At 45.9% G+C, this 18,694-nt stretch overlaps 1 protein-coding gene and 1 pseudogene across 1 annotated transcript in view; one reads left to right on the forward strand and one right to left on the reverse strand.

The window, feature by feature from the left end:
* The first annotated feature begins 347 nt into the window (after positions 1–347).
* On the forward strand, positions 348–18,687 carry LOC111952118 (WD repeat-containing protein 47-like; annotated as a pseudogene).
* Positions 12,646–18,694, reverse strand: part of hykk.2 (hydroxylysine kinase, tandem duplicate 2) — a 38,715-nt gene continuing 32,666 nt past the window's right edge. Inside the window, exon 6 of the mRNA XM_023971223.2 lies at positions 12,646–13,038. The gene's annotated coding sequence lies outside the window, so the exon portion shown is untranslated. The remainder of the gene's footprint in view (positions 13,039–18,694) is intronic.

Raw genomic sequence — 18,694 nt, forward strand, 5'->3', positions numbered from 1 at the left:
CCCGAGAGCGCTAGATTGTCTTTACCATTCCTGACAACCTGTCCTGACAGATTGTCTTCTCATTACCTGTCCTGACAGATTGTCTTTCTCATTACCTGTCCTGACAGATTGTCTCTCTCATTACCTGTCCTGACAGATTTTGTCTCTCTCATTACTGTCCTGACAGATTGTCTTTACCATTACCTGTCCTGACAGATTGTCTTTACCATTACCTGTCCTGACAGATTGTCTTTACCATTACTGTCCTAACAGATTGTCTTTCCATTACCTGTCCTGACAGATTGTCTCTCTCATTACCTGTCCTGACAGATAGTCTCTCTCATTACCTGTCCTGACAGACTATCGCCATGACAGCGGAGGAGACCATTAACATCAAGAGGTGGAGGTGATCAAGCTGATGCTGGACTTCCTCAACTCCAGGAAGCTTCACATCAGCATGCTGGCTCTGGAGAAGGAGAGCGGCGTCATCAATGGCCTTTACTCTGACGACATGCTCTTCCTTAGGTACTAGCATGGCTTTTAGTCTGACGACATGCTCTTCCTTAGGTACTAGCATGGCTTTCAGTCTGACGACATGCTCTTCCTTAGGTACTAGCATGGCTTTCAGTCTGCTACAAACCAGTGTCATTCTGAAGTCTGTATGGGAATAACCCCAGCTAGGCATACCACCGTCAGGAGGAAGAATGTTCAGAAAGTCACCCCATTAGGACTATTTTTAAAGCAGCGCTCTTCAATCCCTGTGTGCAGGTTTTCCCTCCAGCCCAGTTTTGATCCACAGTGGTCTAAGGCACTGCATCTCAGTGCTAGAGGCATCACTACAGACCCTGGTTCGATCCCGGGATGTATCACAACCGGCCGTCATCGGGAGTCCCATAGGGCGGCGCACAATTGGCCCAGCGTCGTCAGGGTTAGGGGAGGGTCTGTCCGGGTTAGTGGTGGGTCTGGCCGGTTAGTGGTGGGTCTGGCCGGATTAGGGGGGGGTCTGGCCGGGTTAGGGGAGGGTCTGGCGGGTTAGGGGAGTGTCCGGCCGGGTAGGGGAGGGTCTGGCCGGATTAGGGGAGGTCTGGCCGGGTTAGGGGAGGGTCTGGCCGGGTTAGGGAGGGTCTGGCGGGGTAGGCCGTCATTGTAATAAGAATTTGTTCTTAATTGAAACTGCCTAGTTAAAGGTTAAATTTGAAAAAAAAAATAATAATCACGCTCCACGAGTCTGTAAACAAGTCCATGTCCAGACCATCTGTTTTGTAGACCCAGCTATCCAAAATGAATGGAAAGTTAAGCACCATATTATCTCCAGATTTGCAGTGGTTTATCTTTCTATAAATTTGAGGTTGAGGCATAGAGCTGGATCTACACAAACTGATGGGATGGGACTCGTCTTGATATGAGACAACATTTTAAAGACTGAAAACATCATTTTTGGAGTGAAATGTCCTTTAAGTACACCGATAGTGTTGGCATATGTGAGGTCCTGAGTTTCATTCCCGTTTTTACATGAATTTCATGCTGCACTGCACCTTGTACAGTACTCAGTGACCTTCACCAGAGAGACTCAATCTAAAGATCCCCCTCGGGACATTATTACATTTAGCGTCAGTAAGTGGCTGATTACATAAACGTTTCACTATAATACGATTTTCCAAAGTCGTTGTTATTACCCCTCTTTGTTTTCCCATCAGGCTTATCCAATTAGGATGCTCTGTTGCAGTAGTACACACAAATACTAACAATTTAGGATGCTCTGTAGCAGTACTACAAACAAAAATACTAACAACATTCAAGGGAAACTGTACAGTTTTTTCATAAAACCTCTGTAAACTAACAACTAGCGTATTACTAGTCACCACACTGCTACCATAAGGTACAAGCATGGTGAATGGATGAAGGTAAACAGAATTTCAGAACAACACGGAAGAAAACGACCCAAAACGGAGTGAATGATCTGGGGGGGGGGGGGGGAATGCTTGTTTTTGTTTTAATGTTGCAAAGCAGTGTCACCCTAATGGACACGACCCAGGTTAACTTTATGCCCTGATAGTTATTCCCATGTTGTGCCACTATTGAGAAGGAGAAGATCAACCCTCCTACTCTGTTCTTCTCCACAGGCAGTTGATTCTAGATGGCCAATGGGAAGAGGTCCTACAATTCATTCAGCCTTTAGAAGGCATGGACAAGTTTGACAAAAAGAGGTGAGAGAACCTTTTTTTAAATGCTTATTTAATGTCTTCCACCCAAATGTGAATCTTAACTCTTGCCAGACACACAGGTCACAGGTTAACTCTTAGGAGATTTGATTAGCCAGTCAAGAGTGAGGTGTCGAGACCGAGAGGTGACATTAGATGTTATCTTTGTACAGTCAACCCATTTTGTGTAATTACATATGAAGAAATGCAAATTTTCCATTTTCAATTTTGGCACATTGTTGTTGTTTTTTATTACTGAATGTTATAAATGTGTCTTGTGATCTTGCCTGGCTTATCCAGGTTCCGCTACATCGTCCTGAAGCAGAAATTTCTGGAGGCCCTGTGTGTAAATAACGCCATGTCAGCTGCTGACGACCCTCAGAATGTGAGCCAGTCTATACCGCAAGCGTTGCATGTACTACTGTATTCAAATAGACATGCTGAGATACTGTTGAGCAAGATCCATTTCAAGTGTTTCCACACGTCTCTGATGTGATCAACTGATAAGATGGCGTATGATTTCTGCCTCTGTTTTTATGATTCGGGTGTAGCAAGCTAAAAACATCACCAAGGAAGGAAAACGTGACCCTTCCAGTGTCGTTTCGGAGTAATTTGGAAGTGAATTTCATGTTCAAGGAAAAAAAATAATAATAAGCAAATAATTCCTAATTGATGAATTACATTTCAATGATCTTAAATTGGCGTAGTATTAGTCGGTTATACTATATCAATTTAGTGTGACTTTACTCAGTAAACGCCATTGAATTAATCTCCTCCCCCTTTCCTTATGCTGCCGACAGCTGGAGCTGTCCATGCAGGAAGCGGTCAGGTGTCTCCACAGCCTGGAGGTGTTCTGTCCCTCTAAAGAGGACTACAGTAAACTCTGCCTGCTCCTCACGCTGCCCTGCCTCACCCAACACGCTGAGTTCAAGGACTGGAACCCCAGCACGGCCCGGGTGCACTGCTTCGAGGAGGCCTGCGCCATGGTGGCTGAGTTCATCCCTGCCGACAGGAAGCTGAGCGAGGCCGGGTTCAGGGCCAGCGGCAACCGCCTCTTCCAGCTGCTCATCAAAGGAGTTTTGTACGAGTGCTGTGTGGAGTTCTGTCAGGTCGGTGTGGGTCAATCAAATGTATTTATAAAGTCACAAAGTGCTTTACGTTAACCAGGGCCCCGACGACCTAAAGAGAAGCAGAAGCACAGTGGCCAGTTAAAACTCCCTAGAAGGTAGTAACCTAGAGAGGAATCCAGGCTCAGTAAATATGGCCAATGTGTTGGCTGGAGGTGAATGAGGCCAGTTCTCTAACCTTGTTTCAGAATGGCAAGTGCTTTGAGAAAGGTTGAAAATGTCCCTTTGAAACACCATTGTTCTCCATTTCCAAAACTCTACAGAGGTCCCAAGGATGAGGCACTCCACCACGTACATAATGGTAGGGGAGCTTCACAGTAGATCTGTCTACATTATCCTTGCTGATCTGAAAACACAGGATAGGTGAAGTTAATATAGAAATATGACTAGCAGGAGTTGTCTCTTGCCTAGGTAATACCAGTTCAGATGGAGACAACAAGAGAGCCATTATTAAACGTATCTATACTATTCTCTTCCAGAGCAAAGCCACGGGGGAGGAGATCACGGAGGACGAGGTGCTCTTGGACGTGGACATGTTGTGTGGCAATGGCTGCGACGAACTCGACCTCTCCCTGCTCTCGTGGCTCCAGAACCTCTCGCCAGGCGCCTTCTCCTGCGCCTTTCAGCAGAAGACCCTGGCCATCCACGTGGATCGCCTGGTCAAGCCCACCAAAGCCGGCCACGCCGACCTGCTCACCCCCCTCATCAGCCGGCTTTCCCCCTGTCCCTCCTCGCCCCAGCAGAGGCCCCAGTCGGCAGACACCTACATGTCTCGGTCCCTGAACCCGGTGCTGGACGGGCTGTCCCATGGCCTGGCGGCCCAGGCCCAGAACAAGAGGGGCACGGAGGGCAGCGTGAGACCGGCGCTCAGCCAAAGCATGGTGGAGAATAACGTGCACCAGCTGGACGACGACTCGCCAGAAAGGTACAGCACTAGGCCCTTCAGGGTTAATTAAGATGTATTGAAATGGGTAGGTACGGCATGACAATAGGCTTATTGTAAACAATATACACTCCTTACCAGGATTCACAATGAACCCCAAGTCCATTCAGGTCCAATCCCCTTTCCTCACCCCTGAACCTTTCCTCACCCCTGAACCTTTCCTCACCCCTGAACCTTTCCTCACCCCTGAACCTTTCCTCACCCCTGAACCTTTNCCTTTCCTCACCCCTGAACCTTTCCTCACCCCTGAACCTTTCCTCACCCCTGAACCTTTCCTCACCCCTGAACCTTTCCTCACCCCTGAACCTTTCCTCACACCTGAACCTTTCCTCCCCCCTGAACCTTTCCTCACACCTGAACATGTGGAACACATGTTTATTCCGTTCTAGATCCACGTGGAGACATTAAGCATTGCTGTGTGTGTGCTGTAAAAATTTTTTTTTAAGTATACATATTTTTTACATTTTATTTAACTAGGCAAGCCAGTTAAGAACAAAATTCTTATATACAGTGACGGCCTACCCCGGCCAAACCCTCCCCTAACCCGGACGACGCTGGGCCAATTGTGCGCCGCCCTATGGGACTCCCGATCACGGCCCTATAGTGATACAGCCCTGGATCGAACCAGGGTCTGTAGTGACGCTTCTATCACTGAGATGCAGTGCTTTAGACCGCTTCGCCGTACGTTTGGCATCGTGTCACGTCCGTTTGGCATCGTGTCACGTCCATTTGGCATCGTGTCACGTCCGTCTGGCATCGTGTCACGTCCGTCTGGCATCGCGTCACGTCCGTCTGGCATCGCGTCACGTCCGTCTGGCATCGCGTCACGTCCGTCTGGATCACGTCCGTTTGGCATCGCGTCACGTTCGTCCTGGCATCGCGTCACATCCGTCTGGCATCGCGTCGCGTACGTTTGGCATCGCGTCGCGTACGTTTGGCATCGCGTCGCGTCCGTCTGGCATCGCGTCGCGTACGTCTGGCATCGCGTCGCGTACGTCTGGCATCGCGTCGCGTACGTCTGGCATCGCGTCGCGTACGTTTGGCATCGCGTCGCGTACGTTTGGCATCGCGTCGCGTACGTTTGGCATCGCGTTGCGTACGTTTGGCATCGCGTCGCGTACGTTTGGCATCGTGTCGCGTACGTTTGGCATCGCGTCGCGTACGTTTGGCATCGCGTCGCGTACTGGTTCACTGACAAGCTGACTGTGGTCTCTAAAGGCCACTGTGAAATGAAGTACGAAAACATTAGTCAAAAGAAAATCACATGCGCAAATCCGACCATCAGGTCCTACCTACACTTGTGTAGATGTAACAGTAGAACTTTATGGCGTCCCCTCGCCCCGACCCGGGCGCGAACCAGGGACCCTCTGCACACATCAACAACAGTCACCCACGAAGCGTCGTTACCCATCCACAAAAGCTTCGGCCCTTGCAGAGCAAGGGGAACCACTACTTCAGGGTCTCAAAGCGAGTGACGTCACCGATTGAAATGCTATTAGCGCGCAGCACCGCTAACTAACTAGCCATTTCACATCCGTTACACTTAGATCTGAAAGGAATGAATAGATAGGTATTTTCCTACACGCTCTGTTGTATTTGCGGTCTGTACCGATCGACTGTTCTGTAGCCAAACGATGATGATGATGATGATGGTGGTGGTCTATACGCAATATGGTACTAGAGCTGCCACCACCTCCCTAGGGTGTAGGGGCTGATTTGGGATTGGTTGAAAGTGTGCTTGTTTTACAGTTTATGCCATTTTTGGAGACGACACTATACATCTGTTCCTGACAAGCCTATAGTCATGTGGATATTTTGTCCCTGTGTCAACAGGATTGTCCCACCGGTTCTGGTTCTGGCCTCCAGTGGACCAAATGTCATGCGCACCCCTCTGGCCCCCGGGACGGACGGTGGGCCGCCAAATGAAAAAGAGGTAATTTCACCCCGTTGTATCAGGCAAGGCATTTCCTGTGATGATAAGGTTTAGCGAGACCAGCGCATATAACTGTAAATGCCCACCACTAACATTTCTGTAATTTCCTGCAAACATTTGAAAGATTGCACCCCCATCTGGCCATTCAGAAAAAAACATTAGGAGGACATACATTATAAAAGAGAATACATATTGTGATCTCTGTCTGTCTGTCTCTCTCTGTTTCTCTGTCTGTCTGTCTGTCTCTTTGTTTCTGTCTGTCTCTCTGTTTCTGTCTCTTGCTCTCTGTTTCTCTGTCTGTCTCTCTCTCTCTCTCTCTGTTTATGTCTGTCTGTCTCTCTCTGTTTCTGTCTGTCTCTCTCTGTTTCTGTTTGTCTGTCTCTCTCTCTGTTTGTCTGTCTCTCTCTGTCTGTGTCTCTGTTTCTCTGTCTGTCTCTGTGTGTCTCTCATATGGTCTCTCTCTCTCATGGTATCCCCCACACCCCCATCTCCTCACCCACTGACTTTAGTTACCCATAAATCCACCTCAACGACCTCGTCCACGGGGGAGTCGACCCCACAGACACCCTGTCACCTGACGAGGGAGTCTATGAGCTACTGCCAACCGTGGGCGCCTCATCTGCTGTGGGGGCCATTATTTGATGAGACAGGTCACGGACAGCGGTGTACAATCTGCTTTGATGGCTGGTCTTGACACAGCCAGCCTGCTAGCACACTCATTGCTCATTTGAATATATCGCTAAAGCCCAGCAGCTTTAGATTGTGTTTTTCTGTGCATGCATAGAGTCACGTTAGAGAGATGAAGAGTTGGCCCATTGTGTGTTTGACGGGGATCCTTGGTACCTTTTTATTTTAATGTGGATTAGCTTTGAGGCCTTGAAATTGTAGAGAGGGCTGTACAGTAGTTTGCAGCGTGTTTTGGAAGTAACCTCATGACCTGACATAATGGTGTGTTTTTCGGTCTTTGTGTACTATATCCGTCTATCTTTCTAAATGCGTGTGTGTCTTCCTCAACAGCATGACAGTGAGCAGGTCCAGGAGTACTACAGGCAGAAGAAGCGTGTTCAGCAGCACTTGGAGCAGAAGCAGCAGCAGAGACAGCTGTACCAGCAGATGCTGCTGGAGGGAGGGGTTCACACACAGGAGGGGCCAGATGCCCAGCATAACCTCACTGAGAAGTTCCTCAACAGGTTAGAGACAACACACACACACACACCTGGAGAGAGCACAACCTCACTGAGAAGTTTCTACATCTTATGGTCCACTTATTAGATTGTCGTTCATTTATGTTTTCCAAAAAAGTTGTCTGACAGTGTTTAAATGTATTAAAATCTAATTAATAGAGTCAGTGTCTGTAGGAGCAAACCATGTTCCTAATAAATTGTCAAGTGGTAAACACTCTTAACAGCTAGTCAGGCAGCCTAGTGGTTAAGAGCGCTGGGCCAGTAACTGAAAGAGCGCTGGGTCAGTAACTGAAAGGTCACTGGTTCGAATCCCTGAGCTGACTAGGTGAACAATCTGACAATGTGCCCCTGAGCAAGGCACTTAACCCTAATTGCTCCTCAATGTCGCTCTGGATAAGAGCGTTTGCTAAATGACTAAAATATAAATTAATAATAAGCCAAATATAAATACATTTAAGAAATTTCAGAACGAGCAATATCCAAAATAGATATACAGTACCAGTCAAAAGATTGGACACAGCTACTCATTCAAGGGTTTTTCTTTATTTTTACTTTTTTCTACATTGTAGAATAATAGCTAAGACATCAAACTATGAAGTAACACATATGGAATCATGTAGTAACCAAAAATGGTTTTCTAATGATCAATTAGCCTTTTAAAATGATACACTTGGATTAGCTAACACAACGTGCCATTGGAACACAGGAGTGATGGTTGCTGATAATGGGCCTCTGTATGCCTATGTAGATATTCCCTAAAATATCATCCGTTTCCAGCTACAATAGTCATTTACAACATTAACAATGTCTACACTGTATTTCTGATCAATTTGATGTTATTTTAATGGACTATTTTTTTTTGCTTTTCTATCTAAAACAAGGCCACTTTTAAGTGACCCCAAACTTTTGAATGGTAGTGTAAATTTCTAAAAACCAGTTTTTGCTTTGTCATTATGGGGTATTGTGATGTCATTATGGGGTATTGTGTGTAGATTGATGGGGGGGGGGGGGGGGGGGGTGGGGGGGGGGGGCGCAATTGAATACATTTTAGAATAAGGCTGTAACGTAACAAAATGTGGAAAAAGTCAAGGGGTCTGAATACTTTCCGAATGCACTAATAGTTTGATGAAAACGTTTATATGCTTTGCAAGAAGAACGATTTCCACAGCGAACATGTTATTTGTTTTGAAAGCATATTGATTATATGAGTTCGAAAATTATTTGGTCTGTAACCTAATTTTTTAAATTTATTATTGTTGTCATTGAGTCTAAAATTAAAACTATCATGTTGATCTCATTGACTGTCCTGACCTTTGATCATAGCTCCATTTATGAATTTGAATTCTCCAGTAACATATTGTTGTTGTGTCTTCAAAAATGATCCGGCTACAATTTATTAATAAATTGTATTACATATTGTTGATATCAATTAAACAATGTTAACATGAATACAATTGCATTGTTACCACCTGCTTAGTAGCTATTAAGTAGTAGATTCCCAAACAGCCAACAGTAATACAATACAGTCATTAAGCTTGAATTGTGTAGTAATACGAATAAGAAATATTTGTTAACCAGTAGGCATGTCCCAAAACTCTGCTGATCTCTACTCAAATTACAACATCATCATTACTAACTGACCACTCATGTAGTAAATAAAACAAAACGTGTATTATTGAGTAAACATGAGGTCATGATGAATAGTAAATAAAAAATCATAAGCTTGTGGCTATATACTGCCATCTGGTGGTGACTAGAAACAATTGCATAACAGGAACTATTACAAACCTGACGAGCTTGAGAGGATCTTTATTTTTTATTTATATTTTTTTTCACCTTTATTTAACCAGGTAGGCTAGTTGAGAACAAGTTCTCATTTACAACTGCAACCTGGCCAAGATAAAGCAAAGCAGTTCGACACATACAACAACACAGAGTTACACATGGAATAAACAAACATACAATCAATAATACAGTAGGAAAATCTATATACAGCATGTGCAAATGAGGTAGGATAAGAGAGGTAAGGCAATAAATAGGCCATGGTGGCGAAGTAATTACAATATACCAAGTAAACACTGGAATGGTAGGATATGCAGAAGATGATGCATGTGCAAGTAGAGATACTGGGATGCAAGATAAATAAATACAGTATGGGGATGAGGTAGATTGGATGGGCTATTTACAGATGAGCTATGTGCAGTGATCTGTGAGCTGCTCTGACAGCTGGTGCTTAAAGCTAGTGAGGGAGGTAAGAGTCTCCAGCTTCAGTGATTTTTGCAGTTCATTCCAGTCACTGGCAGCAGAGAACTGTAAGGAGAGGCGGCCAAAGGAAGAATTGGCTTTGGGGGTGATTAGTGAGATATACCTGCTGGAGCGTGTGCTGCTATGGTGACCAGTGAGCTGAGATAAGGCGGAGCTTTACCTAGCAGAGACTTGTAGATGACCTGTAGCCAGTGGGTTTGGCGACGAGTATGAAGCGAGGGCCAGCCAACGAGATCATACAGGTCGCAGTGGTGGGTAGTATATGGGGCTTTGGTGACAAAAAGTATGGCACTGTGATAGACTGCATCAAATTTGTTGAGTAGAGTGTTGGAGGCTATTTTGTAAATGACATCGCTGAAGTCAAGGATCGGTAGGATGGTCAGTTTTACGAGGGTATGTTTGGCAGCATGAGTGAAGGATGCTTTGTTTTGCGAAATAGGAAGCCGATTCTAGATTTAATTTTGGATTGGAGATGTTTGATGTGAGTCTGGAAGGAGAGTTTACAGTCTAACCAGACACCTAGGTATTTGTAGTTGTCCACATATCAGAACCGTCCAGAGTAGTGATGGTGGACGGACAGGCAGGTGCAGGCAGCGATCGGGTTGAAGAGCATGCATTTAGTTTTACTTGTATTTAAGAGCAGTTGGAGGCCCCGGAAGGAGAGTTATATGGCATTGAAGCTCATCTGGAGGTTAATTAACACAGTGTCCAAAGAAGGGCCAGAAGTATACAGAATGGTGTCGTCTGCGTAGAGGTGGATCAGAGAATCACCAGCAGCAAGAGCGACATCATTGATATATACAGAGAAGTAGCCTACCTATACATCTGCAGAGAACAATGGGAGAAACTACCAAAATACAGGTGTGACAAGCTTGTAGTGTTATACCCAAGAAGACTCGAGGCTGTAATCACTGCCAACAAAGTACTGAGTACTGGATTTGAGTCCCTGGCGGCGTAGTGTGTTACTGATGGTAGGCTTTGTTACTTTGGTCCCAGCTCTCTGCAGGTCATTCACTACGTCCCCCCGTGTGGTTCTGGGATTTTTGCTCACCGTTCTTGTGATCATTTTGACCCCACGGGGTGAGATCTTGCGTGGAGCCCCAGATCGAGGGAGATTATCAGTGGTATGTCTTCCATTTCCTAATAATTGCTCCCACAGTTGATTTCTTCAAACCAAGCTGCTTACCTATTGCAGATTCAGTCTTCCCAGCCTGGTGCAGGTCTACAATTTTGTTTCTGGTGTCCTTTGACAGCTCTTTGGTCWTGGCCATAGTGGAGTTTGGAGTGTGACTGTTTGAGGTTGTGGACAGGTGTCTTTTATACTGATAACAAGTTCAAACAGGTGCCATTAATGCAGGTAACGAGTGGAGGACAGAGCCTCTTAAAGAAGAAGTTACAGGTCTGTGAGAGCCAGAAATCTTGCTTGTTTGTAGGTGACCAAATACTTATTTTCCACCATAATTTGCAAATAAATTCATAAAAAATCCTACAATGTGATTTTCTGGATTTTTTTTCTCATTTTGTCTGTCATAGTTGAAGTGTACCTATGATGAAAATTACAGGCCTCTCTCATCTTTTTAAGTGGGAGAACTTGCACAATTACGTGCTAATTACACGACTAAATACTTTTTTGCCCAACTGTTCATGTATTATTTGATTCTTGTTTGTTTTGCTTTTTCATGCGCTTTGAGTTTTCTTTTTGTAGTGAAAAGATCTTAAAAAATACCTAGTTTCAGCCCTCCACCCCTTCATCTATTACGTGTTTTATCCCTCCTTTAGTTTTCTATCTATCCATTATCTTTATCCCTCCAAGCATACATTATTTCTTGAATCCATACATCCATTATTCTTCTCATTTTATTGGTAGATTCGTTTTTGACACGCTCAAAAATACATTTGCTCAATTACCACTGGTAATTATTTTTTTTTTGGGGGGGGGGTTAGTCATCTAAATAGTCATTTATTTGTGTCACAGTGAGCTTGTGTTTCAGTTAGTGTGGAATAATGTATAATCTCTCAGCTGCTTCATTGACTCCAATCGATGACGTGTGTGTGTGTGTGTGTGTGTGTAGGTCCATCCAGAAGCTGGAGGAGATGAACGTGGGAATGGACAATGTGGGAGAGGGGGGGGTCCAGTCTGTGAGCCAGCAGTGTAACGGGACCCCTGGACCCAACTCTAGTACCCAGACCCAAGAGACAGGCCCTCTCAAGGACAAGCCGGGGGGGATCAGCAGCACCCCTCTCATGGCAGGGTCTCAGGGCATGCCCTCCTTCGACGAGTCCCCCGTCCAGAACACTCGGAGGTGAGAGGTCACGAAGAGGGCCAGACTAGAATCTGTGTTTTCCTAAAATGCTTCCTGTGGTTAAAGAATACTAGGATCCACGGGTTGTCCTTGTGGTCGCTACGGGTGGAACGTTTGGGAACCACTGTTCTAAACAATATACAGACACTATTGTCCCCTTGTTTGGGAGGATTTGAAGTCAGTCCACTGGTACACGATAACATAAACTCTGTGTGTTTTGATTCCCTCAGTGATCAAAGAAACAGGGCCACTCTGCCTACGCTTCAGGATGATTCGGGCGGCTCCGCGATGCGCAACAATTCTCAGAAGGTACGCTTCCAGTGGACTGAGAGTGGACTAATTCTGAGTGGACCTCCCCTCGGAACCTGGTTCCTCTCTCGGTATCTTCATCGTAGGGAGTTTTTTCACTCACTCCTACTGCCTGCTCTTTGGGCTGTAGTCCAGGTTACTGAGAATAACTTTGTGACAACTACTTGTTCACGGCCCTTGACCTTTTTCTACATCTTGTGTTACAGCAGTGAATTTACAAGACACATTCAACCACAAATACCAGGGAGGTTTTCCAATGTTTTGCTAAGAAGGGTAGCTATTGATAGATTGTTTTTTTTAAACAAACATTTCAATATCCCTTTGAGCACGGTGAAGTTATTAATTACACTTTGGATGGAGAGGAAGGAAAACGCTCAAGAATTTCACTATGAGGCCAATGGTGACTTTAAAACAGAGTTTAATGGCTGTGATAGGAGAAAACTGAGGAAGCCTGTACAGAATACAATATCCCAAAACACGCATCCTGTTTGCAACCAGGCACTACAGTAATACTGTAAAGAAATGTGGCAAAGCGATTAACTTTTTTTTGTTTTTGTTTGGGGCAAATCCAAAACAAACACATTACTGAGTACCACTCTCCATATTTTCAAGCATAGTGGTGGCTGCATCATGTTATATGGATGCTTGTAATTGTTAAGAACTGGGGAGTTTTTCAGGATACATTTTTTTACTGAATGGTGTTAAACACAGGCAAATTCCTAAAGGAAAACCTGGTTCAGTCTGCTTTCCACCAGACACTGGGAGATTAATTCACCTTTCAGCAGGACAATAACCTAAAACACAAGGCCAAATCTACACTGAAGTTGCTTACAAAGAAGACAGTGAATGTTCCTGAGTGGCCGAGTTACAGTTTTGACATAAATCTGCTTGAAAATCTATGGCATGACCTGAAAATGGTTGTCCAGCGATGATCAACAACCAGTTTGACAGAGGTTGAAGAATATTGAAAATAATAATGGGCAAATGCTGTACAATCCAGGTGTGGAAAGCTCTTAGAGACTCACCCTGAAAGACTCACAGCTGTAATCTCTGTGAACGTTGCTCCTACACAGTATTGATTCAGGGGTGTGAATACTTATGTAAATTAGGTATTTCTGTTCAATAAATTTGCTAAAATTCCTAAAAACACAGGGTATTGTGTGTAGATGGGTGAGAGAAAATAAATGTAATCCATTTTGAATTCAGGCTGTAACACAACAAAATGTGGTATGAATACTTTCTGAAGGCATTGTATAAAAAGGCTTTAAGAATCAATTTGATTCATAATGGATTGATGTGTGTTCAGATGGAGAAGTCCAAGGCCCAGTTTGTGGCAGTGAACAGTCTGGAGGACACGCAGGCGTTGCGCGCTGTGGCCTTCCACCCCACGGGGGCGCTGTACGCCGTGGGCTCCAACTCCAAAACCCTGCGCGTCTGTGCTTACCCAGACACCCTCAACACAAGGTAACGAACTACCTGTACTCAGACCGGTCCCAAAACTAACAAAGTTCCTACCCCAAGTGGCCACAAACCCCCTGGTCCTGTGCAGGTGTTTGGTCCAGCCTAGTGTTGACATGCCTGATTCACAGATTTGGTGTATTAGTGCTGGGCTGGAACAAATGCCTGCTACTTACTGTTTCTCTCAAAGACCGACGGTGTTCTGGAAAGAACCAGGTTTTAAGCAATACAGATGAAGCTTCCTTTCAGCCCATTGGCTGTTTAATTGTTGTATGTTTTCTCCGTTGATTTGTCTCCCTCTAGTGGGTCAGGCCCAGTCAAGCAGCCGGTGGTGCGCTTCAGAAGGAACAAACATCACAAGGGTTCCATCTACTGCGTGGCCTGGAGTCACTGTGGACAACTGCTGGCCACCGGCTCCAATGATAAATATGTCAAAGTGCTGCCCTTCAACGCAGAAACCTGCAATGCCACAGGTATGTATGTGTGTTATTTTTCATGTGTCTGCTTTTGTCAACCATTTTTTATTTTACCTTTATTTAACTAGGCAAGTCAGTTAAGAACAAATTCTTATTTTCAATGACGGCTTAGGAACAGTGGGTTAACCGCCTTGTTCAGGGGCAGAACGACAGATTTTTACCTTGTCAGCTCGGGGATTCGATCTTGCAACCTTTCGATTACAAGTCCAACGCTCTAACCACTAGGCTACACTGCCTGCCGTTTTGACTGAGGGTGTGTGTGTGTGTGCAGGGCCCGACCTGGAGTTCAGTATGCATGACGGCACCATCAGAGACCTGGCGTTCATGGAGGGTCCTGAGAGTGGAGGATCCATCCTGATCAGCGCCGGAGCCGGAGACTGTAACATCTACACCACTGACTGCCAGAGAGGACAGGGGCTGCACGCTCTCAGTGGGCATACAGGTGTGTGTGTACAAACACACACACACACACACAGTCCACTTGAACAAGCACTCAACTATTAACACTTAACAAGAGAGATTATAATGTAGTAATAATAATAATATCAGACTCTGAAGCATTTGGAATTTAATCATTTAGACAGGATCCAATATGACTGTATCCATGTGTCCTTCTCCCAGGCCACATCCTGTCTCTGTACACGTGGGGTGGCTGGATGATCGCCACGGGCTCCCAGGATAAGACTGTCCGCTTCTGGGACCTGAGAGTCCCCAGCTGTGTGAGGGTGGTGGGGACAGCCCTGCATGGCTCTGGTAGGGATTCTGCTAGTCCCTGTCAATATGACTGGCACACCATCTACCTGGGCAAGACTGAGCCGAAGGCTGGAAAATATGTCTGTGTAATGATACAGTTTACCCACAAGGGGGCACTGATAGTATTGTCAGTGGACTTGCATTCACCATAGCCTTAGATGTAACAAATGACAACCAATGGGTTGAGTTAAACAGGGTGAAGGTGTTGAGCTTATAACGGAACTTGTCCAATAAGAACATAAATTTGTGTTTCCTGTTGCAAAGCGTTTTGCTATGTCGTGCCCTACTGAACAGACCCTTGTTGTTTGTTCTCAGGCAGTGCAGTGGCCTCGGTAGCTGTTGACCCCAGCGCTCGTCTCTTGGCAACGGGACAAGAGGACTGCAGCTGCATGCTCTATGACATCAGAGGAGGCCGGATGGTGCAGACGTACCGCCCACACACTAGCGACGTGCGCTCCGTCCGTTTCTCTCCCGGGGCACACTATCTGCTCACAGGTTCCTACGACAACAAAGTCATCATCACTGACCTGCAAGGTACCGCCTGGTCCGCACACAAACCCAACAAGTTACCGCCTGGTCCGCGCGCACACACAAACCCAACAAGGTACCACCTGGTCCGATCGCGCGCACACACAAACCCAACAAGGTACCGCCTGGTCCACTCGCGCACACACAAACCCAACAAGGTACCTCCTAGTCCGCGCGTATAAACAAACCCAACAAGGTACCGCCTGGTCCGCGCGCATACACAAACCCAACAAGGTACCACTGGTCCACATCGGCGCACACACATAACCCAACAAGGTACACCGCGCTGGTCTGCTCGCACCACATACAACCCAACATTGGTACCACTGGTCCCGCTGCGCACACACAAACCCAACAAGGTAGCGCCTGGCCCGCACATAACACAAACCAACAAGGTACCGCCCTTTGGCCGCACATACACAAACCAAACAACGGTACCGCCTGGGCCGCACATACACAAACCCAACAAGGTACCGCCTGGCCGCACCATACACAAACCCAACAAGGTACCGCCTGGCCGCAACATACACAAAACCCCAACAAGGTACCGCCTGGGCCGCACATACACAAACCCAACACAATGTACCAACAAGGTACCGCCTGGGCCGCACATAACAAACCCAACAAGGTACCGCCTGGCGCACATACACAAACCCAGCAATGTACACCTGGTCCCGCTCGCGCGCACACACAAAACCCAACAAGGTACCGCCTGGGCCGCACATACACAAACCCAACAAGGTACCGCCTGGGCCGCACACACACAAACCCAACAATGTACCGTCTGGTCTGCTCGCGCGCACACACAAACCCAACAAGGTACCGCCTGGTCGCGCCGCACACACAAACCCAACAAGGTACCGCCTGGTCCGCACATACACAAACCCAACAATGTACCACCTGGTCCGCGCTCGCGCGCACACACACAACCCAACAAGGTACCGCCTGGCCACACATACACAACCCAACAAGGTACCGCCTGGTCCGCACACACACAAACCCAACCATGTACCGTCTGGTCTGCTCGCGCGCACACACAAACCCAACAAGGTACCGCCTGGTCGCGACACACACGACAGCTTTCAAAGCGCTTCATATACTGTGTAACACAAAAGCTCCTCTATTGTGAAGACCTGTTTGGTTTACTTGTAGTTTTTTTGTTATTGTCTTGACTGCTTCGCTCATGTAGTCAGACGTTGACATCATCATCATCCTGACTGCCCCCCTCCTCCCCCGATCTCTCCAGGGGCTCTTGTCCCTATTCTCCTGAAGTGTGCACTTTCACACTCACTCTCGTGGATTTGACAAGGTGCAAACTCCCTCTAGTCAATGCTAACACCAGGTGAATGCTTTCAAATAGATGACGGGGCATGTGTTAGTGCACTCTTCAGGAGGTTAGTGAAGAATCGTGATGTAGCCTTACAGTTAGTGTGGAGTCCACGTGCCTCATGGTTTGTTTGTGTGTTGTTGTGTGGTGTGTGTGTGTGTGTGTGTGTGTGTGTGTGTGTGTGTGTGTGTGGTGTGTGTGTTGTGGTGTGTGTTAATGAATCACCAGGTGACCTGACGAAGCAGCTTCCTCTGACGGTGGCGGCGGAGCACGAGGACAAGGTCATCCAGTGTAGGTGGCACACGCACGACCTCTCCTTCCTGTCCTCCTCCGCAGACAGAACAGTCAAACTCTGGGCCCAGTGTCCATGACACTGCTGGCTGGCACTGGAAACACTGGCAACCACAGCTCTTTAATCTGGTGTTACTGGGAACACTGGCCACCACAACGAGCACAACACACAGTCCACATCCTTGGACAAACCTGCCCCTGTACCCCTCCGCAAGGCTCTTAGAGGTGTGTGTGTTACATGTAATGCTGTGTGTTTACACTGGAGATCACTGCTGTGTCACTTATGGCTTTTAGCCTTTCTTTAGCATCTGTGCCTCTTGCTAACAGTAGAGCTATACAAAACCACCTTCATTTGACTGTAACGATACGGCGACACCTCTATAGTCCTGTTGAAAATAATACACTCATCAAATGCATGTTAGCATCATAGTCTACGCTCGCTTAAGCACACCACAGTCCATTCTGTTGTTTTCATATCGTCCAGTTTTTAGTTGGCTGTTCCGACGGATGCAGAATGCCTTATGTAGTCCATTCAAACCACATTATGTGAATCATATGGTGCCTTGGGTAACAGTTTCTTTTACATTTTGAATATGCGGTGTACATTTTCAGCTTCAAGATGGATGCAAGAAAGGAGGCCTTCATATCTAAAGCTTTATCTTGACATGTTCTTATTTAACAGCTTGTAAATGTTTTAGGATTAAAATAATCGTGACATAAATTGTTGTTGGTAGTACTCTGCCACTTATCAAAGATCTCAAACTTAGGAATACATGGCGTTCTTGAAGTATAAGATAATTATATCATATGTTGCTGGATGGAGGATTGTGTTTGGGATTTCATCTGCGTGTGGATTTTTGTAAATGAATTGTATAAATATTTAATGGGGTATCTTTTCTGTAATATTGTAACAATTGTTAATTACATTTTAATGAACAGTATTGCAGTTGGGCTGAAGCGGGGGGAGGCAGTAGGGGGCGGGTCAGCGTAGCCTAGTGGTTAGAGCGTTGGACTAGTAACCGAAAGGTTTCAAGTTCGAATCCCCGAGCTGACAAATCTGTCGTTCTGCCCCCTGAACAAGGCAGTTAACCCACTGTTCCTAGGCCGTCATTGAAAATAAGAATTTGTTCTTAACTGACTTGCCTAGTTAAATAAAGGTAAAATAAAAAAAGCTTTCTTGGATGGTGACTGACTTTTTATGGTTGTTTTTGGACAGCAATTATGACTGATGAAAAAGCACTTGCCCATCTGTGAATGGGGAATATACGGAGCGATGTTAGAGGTATCGGAAATTAAATCCCGATACATTTTTTGGTGGCACTAATATCACTCCATGGGAATACCTGTCAGCAGAGGATCCGTTTTAACCGCACTTTGTAAAATGTGAAGCCTTTGCCTAAGGTTTTTATGCACATGCATAGAAATACATATTAGTGGAAATGAACTTCGTCATGTAAAGTAAAGAGAGTATCAACACGGCACATTGGAGCACTTGGAGCTGTGTCAAAGTAGGACTGTATGTCAGTTTCCCTGCACAAGTACTTCAAAAGGGTATAATAGTGATTTTTGGTGTACTTAAAATATCAATTAAAAGCAACTACGACATCAAAGTGTCTC

Source organism: Salvelinus sp. IW2-2015, linkage group LG26, assembly GCF_002910315.2.
Source record: "Salvelinus sp. IW2-2015 linkage group LG26, ASM291031v2, whole genome shotgun sequence".
Taxonomy (NCBI): domain Eukaryota; kingdom Metazoa; phylum Chordata; class Actinopteri; order Salmoniformes; family Salmonidae; genus Salvelinus; species Salvelinus sp. IW2-2015.